Below are 16,718 nucleotides of genomic sequence, written 5' to 3' on the forward strand. Positions count from 1 at the left end.
AGAAAGAAATTACTGTGGTGAGAATTCCTCCTGTGATTCTGTAAAGAAGGTTCCTGTCCACATATTCTGAAGATCATGAGCCTAAGATTAAATAGAAAGTAGAATTGAAATGACAGGAAATCGAGGACTTCCATACCCTTGTCATTGTGAAGTTGGATGTCTGGTTTTTAAAAGAGCTGTCTCAAAAAAATAGTCACTGTAGACATTTTTTTTACAAGTGCACCAAAACTCAAAAACATTTGTTAAACTACCATCAAACCAGACTGTCCTAGTTGTTTAATTGTCTTTACCATCAGCATACCCGTGACTTTCTTTGCTTTCCCAGGAAACTACCAATCACCAGGGAAGGAGGTCTGGTGATTCACTATTACTGATTAGAATGATGGGCATGTATGAATGAAATAATCATTGTTGTATTCATTCATTCATTCATTCACTGACTCATTCATTGTATATGAGTTCATTCATCTAATCCCCATTGTCTGCCAGGCACAACGCTTATATCTAGAAAATTGTGGCTGATTAAAATATATTTTCTGCCCAATGAGAAAGGAATGAAGCAGATCCTGGTCTTTTAAGCAGGGGTCGATTCACCAAGAGACATTCACGTTGCCAAGGAGTCCAGCTCCCTATTTGTCATTTACCCTCATTTAGATGCTTGTAGAGCCAAAAAACTAATGTATGCTACCAACTTAGTTTGAGTCTGAAGTGTCCCTCAATAACATAGGTACTAAAGACTTGTTCCCCAGCCCATGACACCACTGGGAGGTGGTAGGACCTTTAGAAGTGGGACCTCTTGGGCCAAAGTGGTCATTAGGGGTATGCTCTTGAAGGGATACTGGTACCGAGCCCCTTCCGTCTCTCCCCTTCCTGGCCAGCATGTGCTGAACATGTCTCTCTTCCATGCCATCCCGCCATGCTGTGCTGTGCCACCACCAGCCCAAGGCAACCCGGCCAACCACAGTGTACTGAGACCACAGAAACCATGAGCCAACATAAACCTTTTTTCCTTATAAGTTGTTTATCTTAGGTATTTTGAGACGCTGACACAAAGCTGACCAACACAGCCACCACTTTCATTTTTGCAGCAAGGAAGTTCCAGCAGTCTCTTAAGTTTTGAGAGGGTGTAGTCAGAATAGGAGCGATCAGAGAGTGACACAAGTAAAAAAAAAATACTCTAAAATTTTTTCACAAAAGGAGCGAAAACATAAATGAGATCCTGGTTAGCCAGTTGATTCCTCCAACACTTCAATTAGTGTTCCAATACAGAGGAAAAAAAGCAAACTCTTCAGCTTGGCTTTCCAAATATTTCACCCAACTCTCACCATGTCACCGGGCTCCTGAGATAATCCTAATATTGCAGAGACAACTCAGTACATCCCAAACGTGTCCTACCCCATTCCTCATGCTGTTTCTTCTGCCTCAAGGGTCCTTCTCAGCACTTCCATTTCCAAACCCCAACTCCTCCAAGAGTCTCCCAGAATCCCACAAATCAGAGGTAGTTTCTCTTGAGCTAATGACTTTCTGTCATCTCTATCAACCCAGAGTAGAATGTAGGGAGGGAAAAATAAACCCCTACATATACAAATTACCTCACCACCTCAGGTATCTGCTCCACTTTGGTGAGATTACCCCTCAAAACCATCCCTGAAGGACATTGTAGTATAGATAATTCTGCTCTGGGATGGAATCTCTGAAGATAAGAGGCAAGGCCCTGCAACCTGATATAATAGGAAAAAGCACTTTTGAGATAAGAGAACTTTAACTGGACACCCAGCCCCTTTGGTGACATCCCTGGGTATTGCCAGTTAAATTTAACCTAAGTCTCAGTTTCTCTATTTCCAGAAAATGAATCCAGTCCTTCTTTTGATCACTAACTTAAGAAAGCTGTATGTGGGCATGTTTTGAGCTGTTTTCTGTATTGGCTGCTGTGGCTACACAAGAGAACAGGACACAGATTATATCTTCCAGGAACCAGAATATCCGTAAAGAGTGGACAGCTCAGCCACTGGGTCAGGCTGACCTGCCAGGACACCAAGTCACAGGGAAGAGTCATGGGGCTACCGCAGCAGAAGAGAGCCTGGTGGGAGCCGAGAGCATGAGAGAAGCCCATGAGTGCTTCCTTATGGTGGTGGAGCTGAATCAGGATGGAGCCATAAAATCATAGACTCTAAATGCTGAGAGGACCAGGACAAATCACTATCCTGTATCCCTATCATGAAGTGGGAATTCTGTTAGCTAAATAGGGCAGGGACCTTTCACTGAAAAGAAATTCTCTCCCTACCCCCTTACTGGCCCTATTGAAGCACCAGGTTGATGGAGATCTTTCTTTGTATTCCTGTGCCCCCATTCTGCCCTTTTGTCCTTGCTTAGGCTAGAGAGGAGTGGCACTGAGAAAAGAAGACCCTAGAGATCCTGCTTGCCAGGTTGCTTCAGCCTAAGCAGAGTTTTAATGATCTTTTGTGATTTTATCAAGGAAACGCTTTGCTGCTCTGTATCCATAATATATAAAGAGCTCCTACAACTCAATAAGACAAACACATTAATTTAAAAATAGGCAAAATAACTAAGTAGATATTATATCAAAGAAGATATGTAAATGGACAATAGCACATGTAAAGATGCATAACATCAGCAGTTAAAAAGGAAATACAAACCAGAACTTCAATAAGATACCACTTTTAAACTCTCGGATGGTTACAATCAAAATGACAGATAATAATAAATGCAAATGAGAAACAGGAAGAAGCTGGAACCCTCATAAATTGCTACATGGCAATACAAAATGGTGCAGTTGCTTAAAACTGCTTAGTAGTTTCTTAAAAATTAAGCAATATTTGCTCTATGAATCAGCCTTGGTATCTATTCAAGGGAAATGAAAACACAGGTCCACACTAAGACTTACACACAAAAGGCATCATTTTCTTTTGTGTGTGTGTGTGTGTGTTTGAGACAAAGTCTTGCTATGCAGTTCAGGCTGGTCTTGAGCTCACTTTGTAGCCCAGGTTGGTTTCAAACTTGCAACAGTCCTCCTGCCTCAGCCTCCTGAGTGCTGGGATTGCAGGCATGTGCCACCATGCCTGGATATTTCTTATATTTAGCCCCAACCAGAAACAATCCATATGTCCATTAACAGAAGAATGGGTAAACAAAATATTGCCTATATGTGGAGTGGAATATCAGTCAGCCATAAAAAGGAATGACACAAACCACAACATGAAAGAACCTCAAAAACAAACTAAGTGAGAGGACAGGACACAGAAGACCATGCATTGTATGCTTCTGCTTCTACAAAACATACAGAAAAAGCTAACTTATAGAGACAGAAAAGAGATGATGGTTGCTTAGGGGTGGGGCTAAGAATGGACACTGACTACAAATGGGCATGAAATTTCTATCTGAAGTGATGCAAATGATTTCACATGGGATTGTGGTGGTAGTTGCACAATGCTGCAAATATCCTAACAGTCATCAGGTGGTGTACTTACAATGAGAAAATTTTATGGTATCTCAAACTTTACCCCATGAATGTTTTTCTTTTAAAACCAGCAGAAAGTACTGTTCCTTTCTATAGATTTGAAAACCAGTTGAATCTGAGCAGTCTAGTTGCTATAACTCCCAGCATTGTAGATGGTGGTTAAACTTCCCCAGAGACTGATAAGTGGCCACATTCTTTGATCCTAGAACTAAATGTAGAGGTTGCAGGTATTGAGCAAGGAACAGAAGAGAGCAGCAGCTTTCACTGCTGCTGTTTCTTCTGTGCACCAGAGTCCCTGGTGGGGGGACAAGCAGAACTTTCTAGATGGATATTCCTGGGCCCTACTCCACAATACTGGGTTAGCAGTTCAGGTATTCCCTGGAATCTATGCTTTAAGAAGCCCTCTTCAGAGAACAAGGGTCCATACTGAGAATTGGTATCACAGAGGTGTTCAGGAATGCGATGAGAGATGTAGGAATGTGTGGTGAAAAATGTATGTGCACACCTGAGCCTTAAACTGAGCTACTAAAGTGAAGTCAGGAACCAAACTATGTCCAGAAAGATGAGGAGTTGTTATTCATAAGAAAAGAAGTTAGTTAAGACAGTCCAAGCTGAGCCTACTCCCGGTATGTGTGAGGATATGAAGACATTAATAGCCAGGACGCAGTTCTTCAGCATTTATCAAGTACAAGGGGCTATTTAACAAAGCATGAGAAACAAGATGCTGAAAGGGGACTACAGAATTTGCTACAAAGGGGACATTGAGTTGAAGATGATCTGAGGGGTGTTGAGACAAAGCAAGATGTGAGAAAGGGCTAAACAGATGAGATTTGAAGGAAAGGGGGTTGCTAAATGTCTTTGATGTCTCACTTCTAGGCAAGGTAGAGTGAGTGGCAGTAACTAATGAAGAGGCGCAACCTGGCATTAGAGGATCTGAGTTTCAAGAACCTATGGTGGTGTTTAGATGAAAGTTGGTAGCCACAAGCAAGGACCTGAAGCTTTCCTGTCGCTGGTGAAAACAAACAAACAAAAACAAATAATAAAACTGACACCTGCAACATAAGGGAGGAGAAAATTATTTGGTTCATGGTCTCAGAGGTTTAGTCCATGGTCAACTGGCTCCAAGGCAGGAACATCATGGCAGAAGCACATGGTGGAGCAAAGCTGCTCAATGCATGACCCCTGGGGAGCAGAGCACAGAAGATGAACACTGGCAAGAGATACACCTCTAAAAGTACTGCCCCAGTGACCCACTTCCTCCACACAGGCCCTACTTCCCAACAGCACACTCAACTATGAATTCCAGAGGGTTGATCCACTGCTGGGGACAGTGCCCCACAAGCCAACATCCTCTTCAGGAATCCCTTAACCTGTTCAATTTGACAATTAAGATTAACCATCATAGGGACCTTCTGGAATGAGGTTAAACAGATTACTTATTTAACCTGAGTACAGTGTTCCCATGAGCCAACCACCTCTTCAGGAGCCTCTTAATCCATTCAAGTTGACAATTAAGATTAACCATCATAGGGATCTTCTGGAATGAAGTTAAACAGATTATCCATCCAGTAGTAATACCTGCCCCAGGATTCTTGGGGAGATTAAATAAGATGAGGAGGTGAACTTCATGAACTCTAAAATGATGGGTAAGTTTTATTATTGTAATTTCTCTGCCAACACTCCAAAGCACTTATCACTGTGATCTGTACACAGTGAGCCAGGAAGTAATATTGCAACTGTGAATACCTTTTTTATCCTCCAAATACAATGGCCATGCTGCTAAGATGACAGAACAAATCAACTGCCAAAACACTGGTGATTAAAACCATTCAAAGGGTTATCATTTCATATCACCATTCACTTTTCACAGCATGACCAGAAATATTTTACTTTACTGGTAGTTGTCATTTTGGTGTTAAAATGCTATGCCTCTCTAAAATAATGAATAAGGTTTACTGAAATTCCTCTAATCCCAAAATTCACTGGTGTCCCTGTAAGATTTATGTATGATTGAGCAACATTTTCAGGGATTCTCTTACAAGACAGGGATAAAGAAAAGCCTTAAGCATCATTTCTTAAATGTTCAGCCAGTTTTATGCATAGAGATTTTCAACAAGCTCAAGTGTGATCATCTCGTGAAAGATAGGCAGGTGATTCAAGCATTCGCCTGCCTCCCGATCTTTTTTTGCTTCTTCATGTATTTCCAGCCTCCTGGGTTTATTTTTATATGTGACTTCAAATTTCTACTCTAGCACAGATTTTCAAACAGTGGTATGGATGACCAAATGACTATAGGTTCTTTTTTGTTCTTTGGATGAAAATTAAAGAGGAAAGAGAGAAAAGGGTAAAAGGAAAAGAGAAGGATGGGAGGTAAGGGAGAAACAGAAGGGGGAAATGAGAATAAAGGAAGGCATTAAAAAGAAGAGGAGGCTACTAAGGACGGTCCAGAAGGAACATGCCCTTGTCAATTCATCTCTAAGCTATGTACAAGGCACAAAAATTAACTACTGACCTTGAAAGATAAATAACAGCAGAGAAACTAAGGACAAGAATCAAAACATGAAATAGGGACTCATTAGGGAGAGAGGGAGGGAATGTGCCAGCTTTCCATTACTGTAACAAAATATCTGGTATATCCAACTTAAAAAGATGAAAGGTTATTTTGGCTCACAGTTTGGATGTTTTGGTCCATGGTCAGCTGGTCAGGTGTCACATATCATGGTAGGAGTGCATGATGGAGGAACATATCATGGTAGGAGTGCATAACGGAGGAAGACCATTTACCATATGACCAAGAATAAAGAGAGAAAGAGGAGAAGGCTGGGGTCCCAATATCCCCATCCAGGCTACACCCCCACAACTTCACTTACTTTACTAGGTCCCTCCTCCTAAAGCTTCCACCACCTCCCAGTAATACAAAACTAGGGTCTAAGCTTCTAACACATGGGCCTTGGAGGGATGTTAAATTGCCAAGTAGTAACAGAAGGGTGGGTAGGTGTCTGCAGCTCCAGCTAATGAGGAGGCTGAGGTGGAGGATCACTTGAGCCTAGGAGTAAGAGGCCAATTTGGGCAACATAGTTACAGTCTGTCTTAAAAAAAGCAAAACAAAACAATCTATATTTGGGAGCTGGAGCCTTTATGAATGAGTAGGTTATTAAGAGGGATTAATGCCTTTCTTGTGGGAGTGGGTTAATTCTCACCAAAGTGAGTAATCACTAAGGGGTTGATCTAAGCTAGCTTGCTGTGAAACCACTTTGCCCTTGTATTTTCTCCTCACACTTTGGTTCACCCTTTTGCCTTCTGCTGTGTTCTGCTGAAGATGAAGGCCCCCGCCAGACTCTATCCCTGTGTGCTTGGACTTCCCAGCTTGCAGAATTGTTGCTGTTTTTATTTCTTCTTTCTTGCTGAAGTTATTTTGAGGACAGAACTGTGCAAGGATTACAAGTGACACACAGTCGGAGAGAACCCCTCTTTTGGGTCAGAGGACCTGGAAAACAGGCTCATGCAAGTAAAAAAAGTGCAGAAAAGGGTTGATGTGCTTGTTGTTCTCATTTTTATTGTAATTGGGTGGACATGTATAGGAGTCTGTGACCTCAGGACAAGCTGCAGCTCAGTAGCTAAAACTTCCTCTGAGGGAAACTTGTTCTTTTTTGTCAGGTGGGAAAAAGGGGCCCTCATCGTCTAGAGTGTAGGAAGAATCTCTGTTACGGCTGCTTTGTCCTGAGAATGGATGGCCTTAGACATGGGGAAATTCTACGGTGGCAGCTTGAGCAGCTAAAACTTCAAGAGAAAGCCAATCTTTCTGGTCAAAAGAATAGGAAAAGGGCTCATAGATGCGGGAGTATGGGGGTAGCATCCAGAGAGGAGGGAATTGGGCATTGCTTCATTTTTGTGCATGCCCTTGTCATGTATGAATTACGCATAGGAACTATGTTAGAAACTGTTGCTCAAGACCCAAATGAAGCCCTACACACTGCAGGGAGGGACCCATAGCAGATAAGAAAGGCTTTGAAAATTGAGCTGATGTTGAAACCATTGCCCACAGACTGTAAGACAGAACTGCGTTGAGTGGCTGGTAAAACAAAAAATTGAGCATTTTCCAAAGGACCCAGAGTTTCACAATGTACTACACAAAATGTGCAAAATTCAATTAAAAAATGTTTGACATGAGAAGGACCAGGGAAATGAGAGCAGACAATCCTTAAGAGAGGAGATGATCAACGATGCCAATGCCAAGGTGACATGGACGTTGTTGGGATTACTACACGGACTTATAGAAGCTACGTTAACTAGGATCAAGGAGATGAAAATAAACATTCTTGGCATGCAAAGAAAGGCAGAAGTTCTCTGTAGAAATGTAGAAACCAAGAAAGAAAGGAGTGGAAGTTCTAGAACTGAAAAACACCATAACAAGTGAAAAGTACATGGGAAGGGCTCCACAGCAGGATGACGATGACAGAGGAAGCTGCCCACGAATGCAATGATATAATGTTATCTAATCTCAAGAAAAGACAGAAAACATTTTGGAAAAAAAGAACAATATCTGAAATGTGGAACCATCCTAAAATATCTCACATCAGTATTATTGATGTTCCATGTAAAGAAATTGATTGGGTAGAATGAAGGAACAATAGCCAAAAACTCCTCAGATTTGGTGAAAGACATCACAGAGTCAAACAGCACTGTCTGGTTATTACACACACACACACACACACACACACACACACACACACACACGTGCACACTCTGCCTTCATCCAAAGGGGAGAGAAATAAACATCAGTGAAGATGTAAGTGTGATGGGCTATCACCATTTTTAAGAGGTCATAAGTACCAAGGCCTTCAGTTTTTAATGTCTTCCCATAATCCAGCAGAACAAGCAGTCACTAAAACTCTGTCAATAAATTGGTTCATTGCCCAATTTAAGCTACACAGTTTGGCGCATTACTGACCCTTGACTTTGGTCAGAAACAGGCAGGAGGAGCTACAAGAGTTTTCAGACATTTACTTTACATCTAGTCTAAAAGAAGTTTGTAAAACACTCTTGCACATTTCTAGATTGACATTTAAAATTTTTTGCCAAAATATGAGTTAGAAAGAATGTAACTGCCAGCACTCTGTAAATATTGACATGCAAAAGTAAGATGAAATCATCATTATTCATTTTAAAAGAATACATGAATAAGCTGCTCTTTAACAGTCACAAATTTTGCAGAATTCCATATCTGCTGTGAATTTTTATTTTCATTTTTTTGGATGAAGGATAGATGTGCATCCTAATTTTACATATTCTTGTGTTAATGTCTTTACTCATTATCATACCTTTTGTACCAAAATATTTAACTTTAATTCAATGGTCAAAATATTTTTTGAAAATCTCTGATACCATTATTACTATGCTTAGAATATAATTTATCAAAATAACACAAATTACAAAATTTGACAAATAGTTACTAAATGTAAATGAAAAGTCATATATATTTTATTAGAAATTCTTATCATTTGAGAACTCTTATTTTTCAATTATTTCATGTAGATGTGGCTAACTGTACTTATTATTAAAGTGAGTCAAGGAGGAGCATCAGTTGATTTGTATTTTTTAATCAATGTAATGTTAAGAAGCATAAACAAGGTGATGGAAATGTATGAAAATTGTGTTATATAGATGTTGCTCTACTTCTTGAACACCTTCTGAGTTACATGTTAAACATCTCATAGTGGGACATTTATGTTAATTATCAATGTAAGCATAAGTTGAGTCATACAAATTTAAGAGAGTACACTAACTACTCCTTCATCTGGGTCATTTCCATCATTGATAGTCTTTGACAGGTTATTTTACAACTCTGTAGAGATAGAAGTTAACTTGAAAAAAAACCTGGTAGTAATGCAAATAATTATTGTCTATAGACGTAAACAAATTTGCTTTATCCTGTGGAAATTCTATTGACTTCCCCTCTCATGAGGAAAGAGCAAGTTTTTTTTATATCTATTAAAGAAACTCATCTCAGTTTTGTTATAAACAGTCTCCTGTGAACTGACTATAAGGACTTCCTGGCTTTCTCATTCATAAAGTAAGTTTTAAAATGCTCACTTTTAATTGTATCACAGTTATGATTTTATCCTCTTCTAAAGCCTATCTTCTAATATCAGATTACAATTTGATTAGATTGACCACCAAACTTGCTCTATTACTTAAAGATTCAGAGAACACATAATTTGCAAAAAGATTCCTGCCTAAGCATTAGAATAGTTTACTACTTCTCCTAAAGCTGAATATTCTGAAATGTCCCCTATTTTTGCTCTTCTTATCCCCTAGGGTTTTATATCCTTGGGCAAAACAATGTACTAAAAAGAGTCAGAAATACAATTTTTTGTAAGATGGCTCAGACATGGGCTTTCCATATATAAAGTGAGAGAAAGGCATTATGGGGAAGGAGTTGAAAAGAAAGTGTGCCACTTTTACAGAGCCACTTGGGGGTTGGGGATTTAGCTCAGCGGCACAGCGCCTGCCTGGCAAGTGCGAGGTCATGAGTTTGATTCCCCATACCGGAAAAAAAACAAAAATAAAATAAAATAAAAAACAGAGCCACCAGTTAAAGGAAAAAAGCATATATGGAAGATAAGGATTTCAACATTCATTTTCTCACAACACTTGTGCACCCACACCTTTTGGAAGTCTTTGCATATGGTAAATGGACACAGTTTGAGGACTGCTGAACCACAACAAGAAGCATAGACATGGGTTTCAATTTACTGTGGTTTCTGTGTGATTTGTTCTTACCAAAATTAGCTTAATTTCTAAGGGCAGCCTTGTTGGGGAGGTGATTACATGCTGCAGATACTACCCTCATGAATGGATTATTTCCTTTATTAAGGGGTAATAATTGGGGTCAGTTCTCTCCAGACTGGGTTAGGTATAAGAAGCGGTGGGTCTCCAGGGCCTGAGTTACTAGTTACTACCAGAGCAGGTTGTTACAAAGCAAGGGTCCTCTCATGCTTGTCCCCTCATGCACATGATGCTTTCCCTTTCCACCTCTCCCCCTCAGCTGACAGAGCACGAGGCCTCACCAGATACAACCACCTAATCTTGAACTTCCCAATCTCCAGCACTATGGAACAAAATAAATCCCTTGTTGATAACACAGCCATAGATGTTATAGCAACAACAAATGGACTAAGAAATATCCTTAATTCTATACTATTTGAGAGTCATCCTCAAAGTTTTCAATTACTGTAGAAATTTAATTAGATAGCCACCTACCTTTCCCTCAGAAGAACATTGGAGAAGAGGTGCCCTAGTGAACAGAGTGGCCGTTTTGAAGCAAGATGGAAGAAGGGAAATGGAAAATTGTCCCCTGCAAGAATCGGGAACAGCCAGTAGGCTCCGAACTCACAGGCCCCATCTTCTAACTTAGGTCACTTGGATGGGAGTTGTTCAACATATACATTTTGGTAGGACATAAACAAACTATAGCAGTTTCCAAAGTAATATGTAAAATGAACGCCTACCCCCAACTACACCGCACACTACAGAGTGATACATCTACAATTTAAAACCTGTTTCACCTTTGTGGTGGATTGACAACTGGTGGGCAACTTGTAATATCCGGCTGAATTTAATAAGCATGGTGCTGGGTGTGGGAGGCCCACCTGAGGGTTGTTGCCAGCAGCATAAGAGGTAGAACTGAGCAGAGAGAAGGCTGTTGGAAGCTAGTAGAAGCTGTTGGGAACCTGTTGGAAGCTGAGAGAAGCTCTAAGGAGCTGTTGGTTCTCTTGGAGGGGTTTGTCATGCTAGCCTTCCGGATGAACTTGACTGTTTTCATCCTCTAACGAGCATGGGACCTTGTTGTCGCTGAGAATGGCTTCGGTTCACTTTGTGGGAGCTCTGGTCCTCACTTTGAGCATCGCCCCCTGATTCTGGAGGGGAAGATGGTGAACTGCTCAGGCTCCTGGAGAAGCTTGTCGCTTGGGCTTTGTTGATGGGAACTCGACTGTCCTGACCATTGGAGGAATTTGGGACCTCACCGGTGCCGAAGAAGGCCGGGGGAAGTTTCAAGGGGAGCTCTGGTTCTTACTTTTAGTGTCACTTCCTGGCTCCAGTGCAGATCCCTCAGCATGTTAGCACAGATCCTTCATCTTGCTGGCACAGACTCAATAGCTTCCACCACTGACCTTTGGGCCTTCCCAGCCCAGATCCATGAAACAGGCCTGCATGAGACATTTGTCAAAGGCTCTAGGCCTCCTGTTGGACTCATGGGAGGCATTGTTATGGGCTCTAGGTCTTCAGCTGAACTCATGCAGGGTGTTATTGTGGAATCCAGGCCCTCAGCTGGATTCTTTGGTCTTTAGTGTGTGGACAGATTTCTTGCACCCTCTTGTATATCATTCTTTGGGTGATGATTATAAATAATCTTATAAAATATGTGTCCCATATTATATTGTTCCCTGTGCAAAAAAACCTCAAACAAAATGATTCCGGAAAACCTGATTGGCCAGTTTTCTTGGTGTGGCCAAATCTAACTGCTTCGTGTTGCCATAGAGTTAAATAATAAATTTATCTTACAAGATCCCAGTAATTCTTCTGTGAATAACACTGAATAAAGACAAGATAAGAAACAAGGATGCCAATCACTGCAGTAGGTCCTTGGAGATTTATGTTCACAGCTTAGATACCATCTTCTGTTCATTATCTCTTCCCTAACTGATCATCATTTCTGCATCCCCAGGGATACCTGATACAGTGGTCACTCAACACAGAAGAAATGAATACATTGTCAGTGGGCTCCAGAACTTCACTGGATTTCCACATGAAATGATGTAAAGTAGTGAAGCTCATTTTCTCACTCAGATGTGCAGAAATAAAGATACCAGACAACCAACGCTGTCTAGGTACTATAAGATTTGCCTTTGTTGTCTCCAGCACCTGGCCTCTCTTGGAATCAGCCTCCTCATTAGCACTGGCATGTGGACTATCCCACTTCTATTTTCAGTCTCCTAGGCTTCCCCTGTTCTTGAACACCCCCTTCTATCAAAATCACAGATATTAAATTAGACCCTTATTTGGCAGAGCAGTTGAGGGCTAAAGGAACCTCAAAGGTAAACTAATGCACCCATTCATCAGACAGGTGTGAAATTTAAAGAAGTATGGATGACTCTACCTTCTCCACTTGGCAAGGTGGTCAATGAGAAGCTTGAATTGTTACATAGATGTCTAATTACTAGACAGGGCCAATGAAGGCGGCATTCCTGGAGCAAAATTTTTCTTATGAGTTTAGACAACTTTCTGTGTGTAGATAAAGGGAGCTAGACATTGAAAGGGGGGAAAACCTACTAAATAATTACTAAATAATTTCCCAGTTGTATAAGCCATAGTCTCCTTGAATGGGAAAAAGACCTATAAAGAGAAAAGCAAAACAAGACAGAATTCCTCTGGATGTAAAAGCTCATGTAACAAAATGAAAAAAAGTTACATAACTTTACTTATATAAGGTACCTAGAAAAGACAAATTCATACAGGCAGAAAGTAGGAAGGTGGTACCATGCTCTGGGGGAGAGGGGAATGGAAATTATTATCTTGTGAACACAGAGTTTTAGTTTGGGATAATGAAAAGTGCTGGAGATGGATAGTATCGATGATTATACTCCATGATGACTGTATTTGATGTCACTGAATTATACACTTAAAAATGGCTGAGATAGTACATTTTATAATAGTACATCTTAACAAAATAAAAACACATTTACAGAATTCCTTGTAACAGCCCTGAACTGAAAGCCATCCTAGAATTTTCCCACAGCTAAAGCACCACATTTCCAGTTGGCTTATTGTTACCAAAATAGCCAAACTAAATCAGATCAGAAATACTGGAGTACCCAGCAGGATACAACACAAGGAAAATTTTAGTGAACTTTAGCAGCTGCTCATATACCTTGCTTAAAGTAACAGCCATTTCACCAAATAAAGTTACCTTCTGCCCACAATAAACCCAGGATATCTATCAGAAAAAAGATGCTTGTGAACCACTGGGCTGCAGTGTAAAATTCAGTTGGGAACTTTAGATTAGTGTTTTTCCACACTCCTTAAGACATAAAAAAATAGATATTTTAATTACAATTTAATAGGCAAGATATCTGCATCTCAGATCTAGTCATTTTATCATAGGTTGAAGGATTGCATAAGCCAGGAATACATCATCAATGTATAACTAAAAAAAAAAATCTTTCTTTTTTCATTAGAATACACGGCACATTCACGCTCACACCAAAGAACTCTTGCCAAGACATATGGAAAATAGTTTTTAAAGCAGCACTCTTTGTAATAGTGAAATATGGGAACCAATCCAAATGCTTGTCAACAAGAAAATGGCTAAATAGATTGTGGGATATTTGTTTTAAAAGTACTATACAATTTTATGTATCAATATGGATAATTCTTAAAAACTTAGTGTTGAGTTTCAAGAAAGTGAGAGTTTGCGTACCTTTCCTAGAAATCAAAAACATCCAAACCTAAATAATATGTTGCTTAGGAATGTATACATATGTCATGACATCGTTTTACAATTAAACCAGGGAATGATCTGCACAAAATTCAGAGTTAAGAGGGACATGGTGAAAGGAGTCCAGTATGATCAGTAACAGTCTAGCTCTTCTTTGCCCCAGCTGCCTGTGTATTTTCTTTAACAGTTTTAAGGAGTTATAATTCACACATTATACAACAACGTAAAGCGTACAATCTGTTCTTATATACTTATAGGTATGCACAACCATCACCACAGTCAATTGCAGAAGATTTTCATCAGTTTAAAAACAAACTTTGCTCCTTGTATCTATCACCCCTTTACCAAAACCTACCTCCAGCCTCTATCCCTAAGCAACAACTAATCTACTTCCTACTACAGATTTTCTTATTCTGGACATTTCTCTATGAATGAAATCCTACAATATGTGCTCTTTTGGGAATGGCTTCTTTGACTTAGCATGTTTTCAAGGTTTATTCATGGTGTAGCGGGTACAATGTATCATTTTATAATAGCCAAATAATATCCCATTATATGCATATGACACATTTTATCTATCCATTCATAAGTTGATGGATATTTGGGTTTCTTCCACTGTTTGGCTTTTATGAGTGGTCTTGTTCTAAACATCTGGGTACAGTTTTTTGTGCAGATATGTGTTTTTACTTCTCTTCAATATATACTTACAATGGAATTGCTAGGTCACATGGTAGCTGCTTAGCTGAAAAGCTGTCAAACTGTTTTCTGAATAAGGACAACATTTTATATTCCCACCTGCAATGTATGAGCTTCCAATTCCTCCACATCCTCACCAGCACTTGTTACTCCTTGACTTTTTAATTGATTTGCAGTTCCCTGATGATTGGTGATGTTGAACCTCTTTTTGTGGGCTTATTGCCCATTTGTGTATCTTCATTGGTGAAATATTTATTCAGATCCTGTCCCCATTTTTAAATTGGGTTATTCATCTTTTTATTACTGAGATACAAGAAGCTTTTTATATATTGTGGATACCAGTTCATTCTAAGGTACATGATTTTCAAGTGTTTTTTTTCCATCCTGTGAGTTATCTTTTTATAATTATCTAATTCTTATGCCTTAGCTCTAAACCTGGTGTTCCTTTGAATTATAATATCCAAAACTTCAACAGACAGAGCATATTTTTGTGTAAAATATTATATAACTGATGAATTAAAACTTCATGCTTAAAGATATCTGCTAAAAACATTCAAAGCAAAACAAAATTTCATAATGCCCCAAGTAAGCTAGTGCTATTTTTGAGAGTGTTTAACCTAACTTACAGGCATAATTTAGGGACTTAGAGAATCTAGTCCATTACTCATTCTATAAAGATCCTCCCTGAACTCCTGCTCAGGGTGGGTGGATAGCTAAGTATTGCCAGCAGGACAAATCCATACCCCTTCCTTTTTGCTTGTATTTCTCTCTCCTTCCCTAAATGAAAAATGGTTTTTAATGTAGATTCTTAATGTCTGGAAAAAAGGAAGAAAAATATTTTTTGTTCCTGCTGAAAATTATATGGACCTTAACTTTCAGTATCTACAAATAAAATGAAACAGTCACGCCATTCCTTTATGTATTGACTTTAATTGCTTCCAACCCACAATAGCAAAATGAAAAAGTTGCTAAAGAACTCACATGGCTTGCAAAACCTACATACTTACACTTAGCTTGTGATTCAAAAAGTTTACCAACAAATTAGATTACTTCTTCTTTCAAAGTTGAGCAGCAAAAACCTATTTCTAAGTAGCAAAGACCACCTTGGTAATTTTTCTCAGGGTCGCCAACTTCCGTTTCTCAGTATCCTTAACAAATATTTATATTCGAAGTTTATTAAGCATTTTAAGGCTTGAAACTTCATGGAGAAAAAAAGTCTTCTTGCAAATATGCTGCATCTGCAAGGTTTCATGCCCTTGACACAAGCAAACTATAATTATTTCCACAGAATGTAACTGTTTATTGATTTGATGTCTCAGTTGTCGTGTAGTGCTGGAGAAACTTCCTAGCCCTCAACAGGTTTAGAATCTAACTGGACTCCAGTAACCATAATTTCCCCAAAGATAACATTACCTTTGTGATCTTCCATTAAGCGGGCTTAGATAGTTCACCAAGAATTAAAGAAATCTAGATAAGCAGCAAAGAAACTGGGCTCTGCAAACTCCTGTGGTAAACTACGGTGGGTAAGCTCCATAGGATTCTGTGTTCCTATGACTGTATCACCAGAAGTCCTCACCCTTTGGCTAAGTCACCTCTCCTCTGGCTGTCTGAACCTAAATCCTCCCTCGGTATCCTAAATGCAGTCACCATTATTTTGGAGAATGCATCCACTCAAATGTTGCTAAAACTTGTAGCTCGTCTGTAATGCTACGAGACCAAGGACTCCCACATGCAGCTCCGCTGAGGAGCCCAGAAGTGATGCTAACGCGACTACTTTCCCAACAACCCTCTCTCCAAAGCAGTCGCGAGCCAGCTGCAAGGGGACCATTTTCGGAACCATCCTTCAAAGCCTCAGGAGCCTTTGCATTTTTTAGAAGTGACTCATCGCCTCAAGTCAGGTTCTGCAGGAACACCAGCTCGGTTTCTTTCCAGCACTGGCTGACCACGGTGGCCCCGCTCACATCCGTCTGGGTGACAGCCATCCCTGCACCCCGAGCCGAGCGGAAGAGACCCCTCAAAGTTAGCGCGGCCTGGGGTGCCGGGCTG

Source organism: Chinchilla lanigera, unplaced genomic scaffold (genome assembly GCF_000276665.1).
Source record: "Chinchilla lanigera isolate Chin_1 unplaced genomic scaffold, ChiLan1.0 scaffold00082, whole genome shotgun sequence".
Classification (NCBI taxonomy): domain Eukaryota; kingdom Metazoa; phylum Chordata; class Mammalia; order Rodentia; family Chinchillidae; genus Chinchilla; species Chinchilla lanigera.